Source organism: Hyperoodon ampullatus, assembly GCF_949752795.1.
Source record: "Hyperoodon ampullatus genome assembly, chromosome: 5".
In the NCBI taxonomy this organism is placed as follows: Eukaryota; Metazoa; Chordata; class Mammalia; order Artiodactyla; family Ziphiidae; genus Hyperoodon; species Hyperoodon ampullatus.
Genome location: NC_136918.1, coordinates 51796678 through 51813515, shown reverse-complemented (window position 1 = coordinate 51813515; position 16838 = coordinate 51796678).

Here is a 16838-nt window from a genome sequence, read left to right as displayed (position 1 = left end):
TTTAAAATTCTAATGCAACTAACCTAAAAGAGGTCCCAATGGCCAAAGCTAGAATAATTTGAGTAACAAAATACAGTTTTGGGTTATAACCCAAAGTATAAAGACACTTATCCATGAGTCTGTATTTATATAAACAAAGGGTTAAGTAAGTAAATGAATGTGGGAGAAGAGACAAATCCTCCTAGTGAAAAAACTGCAAAGAATTTATGTTGATATTCCCCCTGCAGGCAGTGAACCCAAACTCCTCCCCCACCCACTCTTAGTGACTTACCTTCAAAAACTAGAATAAAGGAAGGTGAAGGGGGTCGAGAATAACTTTACAATAGAGAAACTGGCAAACACCACCTTGGGCAGGTGATCCGAGGTCCAGTCCTTGTCCTCAGTGGGAAGTCATGCTTATGGGATTTACTTCCAGATGTATGATGAAGGCACTTTACCTCTGTGATATTCTTCCCCAAAATGCATGACCCCAGTCTAACCATGAGAAAACAATCAAAAAGCCCAAATTGAAGGACATTGTTCAAAATATCTGGTCAATACTCACCAAAAGCTTCAAGGTCATGAAAAACAAGGAAAGACTGAGAAACTATCATAGACCTGACAAGACGAAGGAGACATGATGACAAAATGTAATGTATCCTGGATGGGATTCTGGAACCAAACAAGGATGTGAGTGGAAACGATAATGAAATCAAATAAAGTCTGGAGTTTAGTTAACAGTAATGCACTAATGCTCGTTTCTTAGTTGTGACAAATGTACCATGGTGGTAATATAAGATAAGAGGGGAAACTGAGTGAGGAGCATGTGCGATCCCTCTGTACTATCTTTGTAACTTTTCTATAAATCTGAAAGTTTCCAGAAAATCGTTTCTTTTAAAAATATTAATGCCCAGGAAACACCACAGACAAATTAAATCAGAATCTCTGGGGTAGAGCCTGGGTGTTGGTATTGTTTTAAGCCCCCAGATGATTCGCATGTACAGTCAAACTTGGGAACCACTGATTTAGATGGAACTAAATTAATGACTTTCCCATGAAACCTAACTTTCACTTGGTCTGCATGGTAGTTGGTACTGAAACAATCAGCCATTTTTGTGTTTCTCGAGAAAACATGTCTTTCAGTTTGAATTAATGAGCTCTGCAAAATGTTAGTAACAGGCACTTAAAATAAAAAGGAAAGTAGAAACAGAATAAATTCATACAGTGGTATGTAAAAATTACATTCTAGAGGATATCCTGAGGTCCATATGCATCCTATCTATTCTTTTATACCATCTTTAAACTTCAGCAGGAGAGAGCTGTGGGACCTGGCGAGAATTTTGTGACAAACAGAATTTAGGCAGTTTAATTACATGGGAACCCTCTGTACCTGGCAGGTCATGTGCAAGTGAAGGGTATGTCTCTGTGATACGTCTATAAAGTCTCTACCCCAAGGGCAAACTCTCTTTTCTAATTCCTGTTAATTTTGAAAGGAATTAAGGCTCAATTGTAGCATCTGTCCCATTTTCCATCTCTACATTGTGTGAATAAATCTTCCCAATATGGATATGCCAAAAACAAAGAATAATTCTAACTATCAGAATAAGAGAATCATTTTAACTTTTAGTTAAAAAAAGGACTTTTTACACCAAGAGAGCTGATGTTGGAAAAACTCAAGCTATTCAATTGGCTCCTTGAGCATCTCCAATGCTTCGTCTTTCCTAGTAGCTATATGGGTTTTCAGACCCAGCCTTTGACCTATGGAGAGGTATGAGGAAAGAAATTAGTAGTTGAAATTCTTCCAATGAAGTGGAAAAATTTTATGGTCCCTGGCCTGCCAGTGCCAGTCAGTTCACTTGGGTAGTCCAGTTGTTTGATTTCTGCAGGTCTGGAGGACATCATGCAAAATGACCCCATTCTACCCCACACCCTTTGGCTAATCTTTGTAGATTATACATCCACTGGCAATTTGGAGGAAAGGATGAAGTCTGTAATTGATGGGACTACAGATAGTATCAGAAAGTCTGACATTTGCATCCATGGCAACTTTTATTGGCATCACAAGCAAACACAGGAATATAGAAATATCCCAGGGAGTTGCATCATCCAAGGAGTGAAGGTCTAGGAATACAGTGTACCTTTTTCACATTTAATGTATTCTTTATCTCTTGAGAAGATGTTTCCCATAACCTTTGAGGACAATTAAAAACATAGTTATAGTTTTAGGGAGCATTACTATGGCTTCTAGGCATTCAAAGAGAGAGGGAGAGAGAGGGGAAAAGGTCAACATATTTTGTACACAGAAAACCCCTTAGTCAGTTTTCATGCCTTATTCAAGATCCAGGCTTAGGGGTTCTATTCCCTTAGCAGGTCATGCATGTGAACTCACCCCAACCCTGTTGCCAGACATTATTGATTGAGCCTGAAAGAGGACATCTGGCTCAAGGTGACTTACTAATTTCCTTTCCTGGAAATCTGTAATTTGGATCCAGAAGTTCTAGTTAGTGTCATAGGAGCTTGAAGTGTGCTGCCTTCCATGTTCACTCAGAAGCAGAAAGGCAGAGAAGAAGAGGTGGATGCTCAGAAAGAGGCCAGGGAGGGACCTGTTGGTAGATATGCACATGGAGGGGATGGGGAAGAGGAGCAAGAGTGGGAGACAGACTGGTGGACACTAAATTGGCCCCTAACAGCTTGCTTCTTGCATTTCTTGCACTTAACTTCCACAAATTACCCTTGTATGCTAGTAAAACTTATTTATTTCCTACTGTGTTTTAATCCAGTCTACATGAATTTGTTAGTCTTAGCAAATGATTCTTAAAAGAATATGCATGTATCTGGTAACTGAAGCATTCCTTCCAAGCTATGACAATGCCTGTTATATAGTATTTGATAACATTTTTGATGAATAAATTAAAGTTTCTATGCATTTAGCAACAAATGTCTATTGTCCACTTACTACATATATGTATATGAAATATGTATATATGTATGTATGTGTATATATGTATGTGTGTACATGTGTGTGCCTATGTGTGTGTATATCCCATTTTTTTAGGGAACCCCCCTCAAAGAAATTCAACTAATTAAATTTAACTATTAAATAAGTTAATTTATGTGCAGAACTTGGAACCATTTCCCACCTATGACATATAATAAGCATTCAAAACTATTATAGCTTATTATCATTATAATTATTATAATATATAATAAGCATTTAAAGCTATGGTTATTATCAATATCATTATTATTAGAAAGGTGGTTTAGTCCCTGGAGAACTTGTTAAAAGAGGGAGCTACAAACCTGAAAGAGCAAATCTACCCTTTCAAGGTCCACTAAACTGTTTATACTTAGAAAACAAATCAGCCAAGATCAACATACAAAAACACTAAACTTAGAATGAGATTTTCTTCCACTGGGGAGCCAGGTAAGTGGTGGAATATGTTGTTGAAGAAGGTTGGGCAAACCTGAGTTTAAGTGCTGCATAGATGTTGTTTGACAACATAAGAAGACATTGACCAAGACCCTGTGACCCCAAACACCTGGTACTTTTTCATAAAAAGCTATGAAGAGACTGTTGGGCATCCTCTTTGGAAGATGTATGAGAACAACGTGGGATCGAGGGTGGATGTGGCCAGAAACCTGAGAAATATGAAGAAGTGTTTGAGTCAAATGCCTTCTTGATTTTTACTAAGGCTATGAGTGGGGCCAAAGAAACAAGGATTATAAGAGTGTATCCTTTTCATTATACAGCCATTTAAATTTACTCTCTTAACCTTAAGAGTACTTAAGATAACCATGTATTATTATTTACTGTGCTTCCTAAGGAGTTTAAGAATGTCTTAGAATAAATGTGTGTAGATGTTCTGTAAACTATCAGATAGTAAATACTTTAGACTTTGTGAGCCATTGTTTCTTTCACAGCTACTCACCTTCTCATGCTATTGCAGCACAAAGCAGCCTTAGACAACACCTAAGTGAATGTGGCTGGGTTCCAATAAAACTTTAGTTACAAAAATCAGTGATGAGCTGGATTTGGCTTATGCAGTATACTTTGCCAATCCTTGTCTTAGAAAATTTCAACCACTTTTCCCCTAAAACTTTCATTCCCAGTGAGTACTTACAAAGGAAATTGCTATAAACTTCAAAATATACCTCTTCTTAGATTTGAGGCCCCAACACAGAGCCTGCACTCAGAAAATGCTTAACCAATGTTTGTTCAAGGGTATCCAATCAAGCGGCAACAAGGAATACGATCCAACCATAGCAACAGGGGATTCAGGTGGTGGTCATCATTAGACATTTTGTCTACATGTAGAAGATGTCTAGTTCAAAAGATGACAACCTAAGAACAGAGTCTAGTCCTAGAAAGTAGAAAAACAAAGGCCAAGCAGAACCTTGTGAACAACTTGGGGTGAAGAATAGGATTTCAGTCTTCAGAATGAGGGCTAGCTAGAGCAGTAGATAAAATGAGGAGGAAACATCCTGGCAGAACTCCAGATCAGTCCAGCACCAAAAGAGGAAGAGTCATAGGAATTAATGTGTCTTGGGAAAACACGGGCACTTTATGTCTACAGTACTGGATTCCTAACCTGGTTGATAACAAATGGGATTTAGAGGGGATCCAAAGGAAGTCAAACAAGGGATCCTTTAGACATGACTGAAACACTGACATCTAAACCTAGAAGAGATTCTTAGCTCCAAAACTCAGTATAGTCAATAATATATTATCACAGTTGTCAGGGCTGATTATCAGGGAAGAATAGAGTTTATAAGCTTGTCCTATGGATATAGCTAATAGTTAGGATAGAGGTTGAGAATTTGAGTTACTAAAATATAGTATAATCACTAAGATCATGGACCTTAGAGTCTGATAATCCTGGATTTGAATGTTGACTCCACCACTTATTGACTCTACCACCTTTAGCTTTGCTCTTAACATATTTATCCTAAGTTGGCTTTCTTGTGAAATGGGTATAATAATAGTATCTATGTCATAAGATTGCTGTGAAGACTTGAGAAAAATATGCAGAGTCTTTTATGTCTGGCTACATAGTAACTGATCAATAAAGGAAAGACTTTAGGAAGAAAAAAACTAGTAGGGATATGAGATTGGCATTTCTTACCTTCGTATTTGTTAAAGCACATCTAGATTTCTGAAAGCACAAGTCTAGGAGCACTAAGCCCCATTTTTACATTCTCTTTCCTCCTTTGGCAAGAGTCCACACTCTTGGACTTAACAACTTTTGCTAAAGGCAATTTCCAGGATATAGTGAGCACCTCTAGTGAATAAGAAACCAATCTATGGGTTTGAGTGAAGCTTAGAGGTTGCTCCACTACAGGGTAGACTGTCAAATTTCCAGTTTGAAGGAAAAAAAATGAGCTCCAATATTGCAAGGAGAAACTCTTTTTCCCCCTAAAACTTTCTCAAAATCAGCAATTTCTCTCTCAGATTTTTCCTAAAGCCATGAAATGAGCCAAGCATGAAATGGTTGCCTTAGAAGGCTATTTGTCAGAATAGTTCTCCTAGTCCTGTTACGGTTTTAAACTGAAACTTTGGAGAAGTCAAAAGAACACCAGCGTGTCCCAGTATTCAGTGTATCAGTGGATTCATCAAACTGCAGCTTTTATTCTTTAGGATTTTCTGGGACACCGTGACACCCTCCAACCAAGGGGTCTGACTGGATAGAAGATAGAGGAGATTGCAATATAGGGACAGCGTTCTCAGTCTCCCACACCTCCCTGAACACATCAAGCTTCAGAGACTCACTTCATAGAAAATGTTGTTATTTTGTCTACCAAGTAATTAATCAGAGAGTAAATAGCTAGTAAAGGATATTGCCTGATGCCAACTGCCTTTTGGAGAAAATTAAAACCAGAACTCAAGTGCTATGAAATCTTGTGACAAATGGCATTTTTTTTTCCATATTTTTCTAGATGTAAGGTGGTCAGGCTTCCAACTAAGCTCCATTAAACATGTCAAATATGTCTTCATTGTGATTATAAGGCACTTAAAACATCTTCTAAGCTACCTTTGTGATAATATGTAATTCATGCCAAATTTAAATATCATCTTCTTTAGTCTCTGGAATTGAGAGGAAAAAAGTTCAAATGAGAAAGAAACCAAAACTTTTAGTTTCCATGTTCACTTATCTGAGATGATTGAACACAAGACCCACATAGCCCCAAGGCATTGTGACACATAAATCATGCTTTCAATCTTGCAGGGTCAATATGGTCATAAGTCATTAACCAGTCACTCAAAAGGAAAATATCAACAGCACAAGGACATTTCACCTGAATTTTCTCTTGGACCTCCTTTATCAGAATCAATAGGAATATTGCTAAAAAAATGGTCATAGCTTGACCCCACTTAAAACTTAATTAATTAGAATATCTGGAGTTGGGACTCAGGAATCTGCTCCTTAACAAATATTCTATCTGATTCTTGAACACTATAAAATTTGAGAGCCAAAATCAGGGATTATGTTCTGACACTAAATTCAATAGTTAAAGAATGAGATTTTAAAAACAGAATTACATAAAATTTACAATTTATTTTTGTCCATAATTTTTGACACTATAATTAAAATATTGTATTAGTAATTGATATTATTGTTTTATTATTACAAATTATTGTTTTATTATTTTAAAATATCATATTACTAATTTCTTTTTTTAATCTCCTCCCTCTTGCATAGATCAGACAAAATTTTAAACAAGGTAGGATTAAGAGTTAAAGTGGGGAAGACCAGATTGGTTTAGGCAAGATAGAGGAGACTCATTTCTTTACATATCTAAGTTGTAGTAGGAGTGAATAAAATATTGTATTACTAATTTCTTAAAACCAGATACTTTTTAAAAATTCTGTATCAAATAGTTAATGTATGTATCTTTTCTTATTGGTGCCATATATATTACACTTAACTTGAAATTTCAAAAAATAATTACCTTTCTTTCACTAAAACCTGGCAAAATTTAATAAAAATATATGAAACTATGATCAAGCACTGAATCAAGGTACTCATCCTTCAGAAGAAGGACAAAGAGAGTGAGCCCTAGAATTTCCCCAGCTTTACTTCAGTAGGTACTTCTAAGAACTCAGTGCTGAGAGGATGGAATGAAGCTGAGCAAGGTAGTTTTGTTGATTGAGGAAACAGAGATTCCAGTGTGAGAATGTTGAGGCAGGAAGAATTTTCAGGCCAGGGAACTGGAAGGAGTGAGTTATGCAGAGAAAGTACTCCAAAAATCTGGGCAGGGTTCTACTTGGGTCTGTTGCTGAATACCAAGCTGTATGTGCATCAAATAAAGCTTCCGTGATGCCAAGCAAAAATGAGCCAACTGAACCAAAAACTATCAGCTATCAGGGAGGTAGTCAGCTACATAATTCCTGATCTCACACAGGGGTAAGAGGGATTCCTCTTCCAACCAGCCAGAGTGAAAACTCAGGGTACTCATTAGAGACCACAGAGGATCAGATCTTGATTGTAATGCTGAACTAGTCCTAGAAAAAAGGATATTCTAAAACCTTCCTAACAAAGATTAAACTAATCTAAAATGATCAAGTTGATTGGCAAGTAACTTACCTGCTTGCCAAAATAAACGTCAACAATTTTTAAAAGAAGACAACAAAATCCATATATGTCTATATGGATTTCTATCTATCTATCTATCCATCTATCTATCTCTCTATCTCTCTATCTATCTATCTATTTCCATACAGCATCATAATGGCCAGCATCTGATCCAAAATTAATAGGCATGTGAAGACATAAAAAAACAAAATCTGTACATGGAAACAGACATAGAAATGACAGAAAAAAAAAACGGGAATTAGTAGACAGGGACTTTAAAGTTGTATATATAAGATGAAAAAATTAACTGCATGGACTTAATAGCACACTTGTATTTGACACTGAACAGATCAGTGAACTTAAACACATAACAATAGAAACCATCTAAACTGAAACACAGGCAGAGAAAAATAAAATGAAAAGAAAAGAGAAGGAAAGATAAGACAAGAAAAGAGAAGAAAGAAAATGAAAGAAAGGAAAAAGAAGAATAGAAAAGAAAAAAGCCTTAGTGATTTGTAGAGCAATATTAAGTGGTCAATATACATGGCATTTAAGTACAGATAAAAAAGAAACAGAGGGGGCTTCCCTGGTGGTGCAGTGGTTGAGAGTCCACCTGCCGATGCAGGGGACACGGGTTTGTGCCCCGGTACGGGAAGATCCCACATGCCACGGAGCGGCTGGGCCCGTGAGCCATGGGTGCTGGGCCTGCGCGTCCGGAGCCTGTGCTCCGCAATGGGAGAGGCCACAACAGTGAGAGGCCCGCGTACTGCAAAAAAAAAAAAAAAAAAAAAAAGAAATAGAGGATCAAAACAATGTGTAAAGATATAATGGCTAAATTATTTTCAATTTGATGAAAATCCAGGAAGCTTGAGGCGCTCAAAGCAAGATAAACAGAGAGAAAACCATACCAATGAATGTGCTGGAAAACAGTGATATGGTACACAGAAATCTTCAAAGCTGCCAGGGAAAGAAGTCATGATACATAGTGGAGAATAAAGATAAGAATTATCTCTGACTTTTTGTGAAAAAGAAAAAAAAAAAAACCTAAATCTGTAGACAATGGAAAATCAATCTTTACATTGTTAAAAACAATCATTCAGAATTATAAATGCAGCAAAAATTTTCTTCAAAATTAAACTAAAAACATTGTCATACAAACAATCCCTAAGAGAATTTGGTGTCAGCAGATTTGCACTATAAGATGTATTAGAGAAAGTTCTTCAGATGGAAGCTGGATGTTCATAAAGGAATAAAGAATGTGAGAAATGTTAAAAGTGTGAAAACATATTTTTTCTCATTTTAAAAATTCTTTAGATTTGAGGCTATAGCATTAGACTTATAACAATGAATTATAAGATATATGATAAAATATATAACAGTAGCACAAAGAACAGGAGGGGGAAACGGAAGTATATTGTTGTAAGATTCACACATCATACATGAAGTGCTATAATAATATTTGGAGATAGACAATGATATATTAAAATTGCATATTGTAAATCTTAGAGCAACAACTAAAAAGCAAAACAGCGATACAACTTATAAGTTCAAGAATAGACATAAAATTAAATAATTAAAAGTACTCAATCTAAAAAAAGAAGAAAAGGAGAAAAGTGAATGAAGAACAGATGCAAAAAATATAAAACAAATACTGTAGAATCATTCTAGACAAACACATTCAGATCAAAAAGTAAATATAAACAGTTTATGTACTCCAAATAAAAGGCAGTGATTGTTAGACTGATAAAAAGGCAATATCCAAATATGTTCTGTTTACAAGAAATGCATTTAAATATAGAAGACATATTTTTTAAAGTAAAATGATGAAAAATGATATATAATACAATTTACTAATCATAGGAAAGTGGCAGTAGCTATTGAATATTAGAAAAGTAGACCTCAGGGCAAGGAATTTGACCATTCTTAAAGAGACATGTTTAATAACAATAAAAGGGTCAATTAATTAAGAAGAATAAAAATCCTAACAGAAAACCTCCAAAATTTGTGAAGCAAATACTGAACAGCTGAAAGGAGAAATAAACAAATACACAGTCAGAGTGTGGATCTTCAACACTCTTTTCTCAGTACAATAAGCAGCCAGTATATCAACAAGGGTATAGATGATTATAACAGCACTCTCCAAGCATGACCTAATGGACAATTACAGAACACTTCACCCAAAACTAGCAGAATACACATTCTTTTCAAGTGTACACAAAACTTTACTAAGGTAGACAATGAGTCATAAAACAAATCTCAATAAATTTTAAAACAATTGAATTGACACAATATTTAACCTGACCATGGTGGAAATAAATTATAAATTTTAAGAAAGATACATGAAAAATCCCCAAATATGTGAAAATCACTTTTTGAGATAATGGATATGTTCTATACATTTGTGAAACATGTTGACTTACATGTTAAAATCAGTGCTTTTATTGTATGTAAAAAACAATTTTACTAATTTGATTCAATATTAACTAAAAGTATAAAAAAAATTACTTGTTTGACTTTTTTAAGGTACAGTTGGGCCTCCACATCCACGGAATCTGTGAATACTCAGGGTTGACTTCACTAGCCATGTTATATAAAGGACTTAAACCTTCTGAGATTTTGGTGTCTGCAGGGGGTCCTGGAACCAATTCCGCAGTGGATACTGAGGGATGACTACAATACAAGCTTTTTGTTACTGGTCTTATCTTCTAAAAACAGTTATGTATATCCTTCCCTCAGCTCTACCTTCAACATCTGGCTCAAATTTAGTTTATGCTGGAGAAGATACTAGAACTCCTGCTTGGAGCAATCTTGGGAGTAGGCCACTTACCAGGGGAAGTCCTCTGAGGGGAATGATGGTGGAGTAAAGGAAAGATCACACAAATCCTCATGTGTTAAGGCTAAATCACAAACCCAAACTTTTTACTATTTCTCACTTATTATTAAGCTCTTCTTTGTGTTTTCTCTTCTTTTTTCTTTCTAGTCAACTGATATCTTCCACTGACTAATTTTCCTATTTGCTAATCTTCTGCTGTTTTAATCTGCTATTAACACCCATTTTGAGCTCTTAATTTAGATTATTTACTTTTTATGTCTAGAACTTTCATCTTAATCTCTTTTAAAATAAATTCTTCTCTGGTGAAATATTTTGTCTTGTCAAATGTTTTCTTGAACATATTAATTAGAGTTCTTTGAAGGTCCATTCCTGTTTACTCCAAAAAAATAGGTCACGTATATGTCTGTTTTTAATATATGTATAAAAGTATTTTTAAAAAAAGAATCTAGGGCTTTGCTGGTGGCGCAGTGGTTGAGAGTCCGCCTGCCGATGCAGAGGACACAGGTTCGTGCCCCGATCTGGGAAGATCCCACATGCCGCGGAGCGGCTAGGCCCGTGAGCCATGGCCGCTGAGCCTGCGCGTCTGGAGCCTGTGCTCCACAACGGGAGAGGCCACAACAGTGAGAGGCCTGCGTACCGCAAAAAAAAAAAAAAAAAAAAAAAAAAAAATCTAATCTATAGTCATAATAGATCAGTGCCTGGTTGTGTATGGCCAAGGGTAGGTGGAGAGAAATGACTATCAAGAGACATGTGTAAATATTTTGGGGAGAAGAATATGTTGTCTATCTTGATTATTGTGGTTGTTACATTTGCAGACTTTTCTTTTGTTCCTATACATTTTAGTTATTAATCTAATGCTAGATATTTTGTATAAAATACAACTAAGCTACTCATTTATTCATTCACTCATGCATGCATGCATTCATTCCAACAATATCAAATGCTTAGCACATGCCAGTTCTTTCACTGGGGATCCACCAACAAATAGGACAGGTACAGCATCTGCCTGTAGAGCTTTCAGTCCCCTGGTGGTCCTAGTTTCATAATTCTTCGGGCTTTCGAGTTTTCCCACACTCTTTTATTTACAAAGAATGCCGTGCTCCTCTATCTGTATATTCAAATTACAAACACATTTTTCAAAGTCAATTTTAAATGCCACAGCTCCCATGAATCCTTCCTGTGTTTGAAGTAACGTTAGCCTAGTCTGAGCTTCCATGTTAAATTATCTGTTCCTCTAATGGTATTTGACTAACCTACCTTGCATTATTCATGAGGTAGCACATCTGACTAGACTGCAAACTCTTTAAGTGTAAGGACCTTGTCTTACTAACTCTTCTACATACTCCAGCATTTAGAAAAGTACCTGGGTCATAGTAAATAGATATTTATTAAATGATAAATACATAAATATGTCATGATAATATGTATAAAATCATGGTCTGCATTTAATATTCTATAATTCACCAGATTCTATACTTCTAATTATTGAGCTTGAGTTGCTTATAACCCTACTACATCTAATTCTAGCTTGCTCTATGCTCACAAGCCAGATAATCAAGCTTATTAAGGACTATGTATTAAAAATGTAATTAGGCACTTAGGGAGGGCATAATGACTTTTCATACATTAAAGCATGGCTTGAGAGTTTGGGCTTTAAATCTAATTGCCTAGGAGGACTATTTTGTCAACATCCACATTTGGGGCTATATTTTGAAGACTAGACAATGGTTTCCAGAAGTCTGACCTCCGTAAAAATAGGGTATTGCATTACTAGAAAAAGCATTCCTTTTATAGAAAATAGTGATTCTAACACTGGATATGTGTCCTCTCTGACAAATGAATTCTGGTGTTCAGGACTCAGAACCAGACAGCTGTCACAGCACCACTGAGGATTACTCTAAATTGCAGCAGATGGTGCTACTTATTTGGCCATCTAATGCTATTCTCAAGTATCAGTTGGCCAACTGCTGTGGTGGAGGTATGAAAATAGGAGATGTATTTAGAGCCAGAGGATACAAGCACAAATGTTTTGGGATACAGAGTTTAAACTGATATGCAAAAATTGTATCCAGCAAATTGCCAAGCCAGATCCATTAGAGGGTGTGGTTGAAAGCCCCTTCCCTCAGATGAAAGCAGTCTTGGAAAATACAACTTCTTTGGCCAGCTGTACGATAATCTCTTCCATGCCCTTTTCCCCTGAGATACACACATGCTCACGGGCAAACTCACACATGCACACGCACACAGCACACATTTTCCTACACATATAGTTGCTAGTTGCTAACCGGTCTGCAATTTGAATTTAACACTACTTAGGAGCCATCTGGGTCACCTGTGGCTGGTCTGTAGCAAAATGCACAGCATGTGTTGGTGGCTTACATCAGAAGCAGGAGCCTTTCTGGACTCTGTCTTTAAGGTAGCAGCTGCAGTACTATGTAGCTTTTATCAATGTACAGAAATCTGGCTTTCTGTGTCACGAAGATATCGAATATTCTGGCCATGTCTTTGGCCATCTCCATAGCTGTTAAGGCTCACTCCTTATCAGAATTAAATCTGGTTAATAAACACTCTGCTTATCACTCCCCAGAGTACAGTTTTTTTTGCCGTACGCGGGCCTCTCACTGTTGTGGCCTCTCCCATTGCGGAGCACAGGCTCAGGATGCGCAGGCTCAGCGGCCATGGCTCACAGGCCCAGCCGCTCCACGGCATGTGGGATCTTCCTGGACTGGGGCACGAACCCGCGTCCCCTGAATCGGCAGGCGGACTCTCAACCACTGTGCCACCAGGGAAGCCCCCAGAGTACAATTTTTAAGTACTTTCTTAACTCTAATTTATATCATTAACTGTTTACATATAACGTTTAAAGATAGCTTACAATAGATATTAAATAGAATACTGGTGCATTGTAAACTCTTTTTGTAAAGTCAGTAAATTCCTATTATGTGTATAGTGAGCTTCTTACTTGAGAAAAATGGACTAATTAAATTATCCAACAGAACAGCCGTTTAAAGTGGTGCACTATATTACCTAAAAGACGGTAACTTAAAAAGTGAAAAATGCACAGAAAACTTGGAGATTATTTCCAGATCTCTGTATTGGAGGCCCAGCATATATGTGGCTAATGAATTAGAAATACCAAAATGCAAATTGAAATGACATCTATAAATAAACCTAAATAAATAAATGGATCAGCTTTGAATGATTTATCAATAAAAGCAAGCGAGACTTTCATGGAGAAAAAGCCTTTAAAGCACAGAAGGAGTGCTTACCATGAGGAAGAAGAAGACCTCAAAATTCATCAAGATCAAAGGCAAACTAAAATTTAAAACAGCAAGAGATACATATACATGTACATATGTACATACGAAGACTCATGATAAAATTGACAATTATCCCAGAATGAACTCACGGAATGAAATGGGTAAAGCGTTTTTAAATGAAACCAAGGGAGGATATCAGCTCCAGAAGAGATGTGGGAGGACCCTCAGGATCAGAGCATTCAAAGTGCCTTGGGGACCAGTGAGCTGGAAGTAGATAGGCATGTGAATGTTGTTCTCCTCATGGGAGAAAATATTATCAAGGATCTCTCTACCAAATTATCTTTCCAGCAAGTTCGAAATCCTTGAAATGCCTGTACAAAAATTTAGGGACCATTGTGCCTTCTGTACTATTAGGACAATAAGAGCCAGCAGAAATAGCAGCACTCTTAGTTGTCAGCATTTATCAACACAGTCTCTTGTCTGACAGCCACTGTCATAACTGATTCTCTTTCATCCCAGGTTAACTCTTGGCCCTGACTTGAGATTTATGGTTCAAATTGTTTAAATCCTATTCATTTCTTTTCATGGAAAAATCTATTGCTGACTTGCTGCCTAGCTTATTCGATCCCCACCTCATCTCCCATGTTTTGCTACCATCCACCTATCCAATACTTACACAGTGAATTAGACCTGTTACCCAATATGTAAACTGTCATTTACATTTCTGGTTTCCATTTATATTTCAAACTGCTTAACTATGACTCTGCTAAAGTCCATTCCACACTATCTGGAAAAACTGCTGTAGATACAGGGCCAACAATAGTAAAATCACAGTATACTCAGATAAAATTAACAAACTAGACTTACAGAATCTGTGTTGTAATGGTAAATAATTATGGAGTCCTAAGGGAGAAACTCTGTTTTCAACACTTTACATACTTTAACTCATTTAATCCTATAACGACTCTTTGACCTAAGTAACAACAACCTCATTTAACTAAAGAAGAAACTGAGGAACAAAGAAGTTAAATGATATACCTACTAATATACTTACTGCTGCTAGAAAATAGCAGACCTAGGATTTGAACCCAGGCAGTTTGGTGTCAGAGCTCACCTTTTAAACCATTATTCTGTGTGATATCTTCTTGAGAATTTAAAAACTTTAAGAAAAAAAATCATGGTTGCTATTAGGAATGTGTAAATTATCATTACAAATTATAATTTTCAAGAACATCTATGGATTACTAATATAACAAACCATCTATGTGTTCATTAGGAAATTAGATTCTACAATGAGTAACAGATTGATGAGTCTGTAGTCACTCATATCTAGATTGAATAGAATGAGAGAATCTCTAACAACAGGTAGAATCCCAGAAAGCTTCCAAAGTTTTGAGTAAATTGAAGTGGCAGCCTGTTTTTCAGGTGTAGCTTTAGTTCCATTACATCCAAAGTTTCAAAGCAAGGCAGATATCCACAGAAATTATATGACCATTGGATAGTTTAGTTATATAATTGGGATTCCTGTTCATAACAAAGGAATGGACAGTGTTATTGTGCTACATATAGTGAAAAACCATATCTGACTGATGAGGGAAGTACTAATGAAACACTGCATTGAACTAAGCAAGAGAACAAGGTTATATGGTGGGTTTTAGTAACCTTAAATTAATTAATAACTAATTATTATTGTAGCTCATTGTATAAATACCTTGCAGCAATTCTAATTTCTAGGGTTGAGGGACAGTCTTAGAGAAAGGGCAGGTTGATAAATGCAGTTGGACATAAACAAGTAAATATTTTGCTTGATGGTTCGTATGGTTTGAGTGCTTGTGTCCCCCTAAAATTCATATATTGAAAACTTAATGCCTTATGAGATGGCATTAGGAGATAGGATCTTTGGGAGGTGATTACGTCCTAAATTAGTTCCTTTATTAAAAGAGGACCAAGACAGCTCCTTTGCCTCTTCCACCATGTGAGGATACAACTGAGAAGTCAGTAGTCTGCAACTTAGAAAAGGGCCCCTAACTTTGGACATCCAACCTCCAGAAGTTTGATAGACAAATTTCTGCTGTTTATAAGGCACCCTGTCTACGATATTTTGTTACAGTAGCCCAAATGGACTAAGACAGTGGGCAGTCAATTTTTACTTATGTTTTTCATATAGCAAGGTGCTTTGTAAGTCTGCCTTCATGTCTTGGAGTTATTCTGGGTAGTCACCTCATAAAGGGAGTGCATTGCTAGGATTGATACTAGAACTATTGTTGAATCGGGGACATAGTTGGAGGGAGTGAGGTTGCTCCCAGTTGATAGTAGACGGCATTGTGAGGAAAATATTCGTATTTTCATGTTTTTGCCTGCTCAGGGATGTGTGAACCAAGATTGCCAGCAACATGTGTTAAAGAACTGAATAGCAATCTTATAGAAAAATAGATAAAATCCACTAGAAAAATATAGAGATTTATTTTCCTGAACGCTTGCATTTACAATTCATAGAGTGATAATATCTGGAGCCATTTGTTTACATTTTAAAGTGTTGTTGTTATAAATATCTGGGGATCTTCCCCATCTCCTCCAAGGAAGAATTTGTTTCCATTAGAGAGCAAAATTTTCTCTCCTTGTCTCTGGGAGAGAAGTTCTTATAGAAGCTCTGAAATCTATAGTTTTGGAATTCCTCATCTATAGTGTAAAATCCCCTTCTGCACATGCAGGTAACATATTCCCCAAGTGGAGGAAAGAGTACTAATGCTGAGATTGCTTTGTGAGTAAAATAATTTGCTTTTCTTTGATGCAGAAACCTCCAGCATTAAAAATGAAGATATTAAAAACTTACCAGTTATATTATAAACTATAGAATTCGAAGATCTGACTAGCTAGTGTGTTTGCTCTACATGAATGCCTCCTAGAACAAATACTTCCCAGATTGTTTATGCAAGATGTTAATAAGTGTTGCATAAGTAAAAGGGTCACATAATTAAATAAGTTTGAGAAATGGGGCATACCACATCTGTCTCTGGGATATGTACAAACTGGGTTCTGCAAATTTCTATAGTAAAGAAACATGTTCAATTTTGATTTAGGATTTACAAATTAGAAATACCATTGTAGAATGATTTCATAGCATCTTTTTAGTCCTCTTAGATGTGCCAAAAGAGCACCCAGAAATTACTGCCATATTCATAGATATATTTTCTG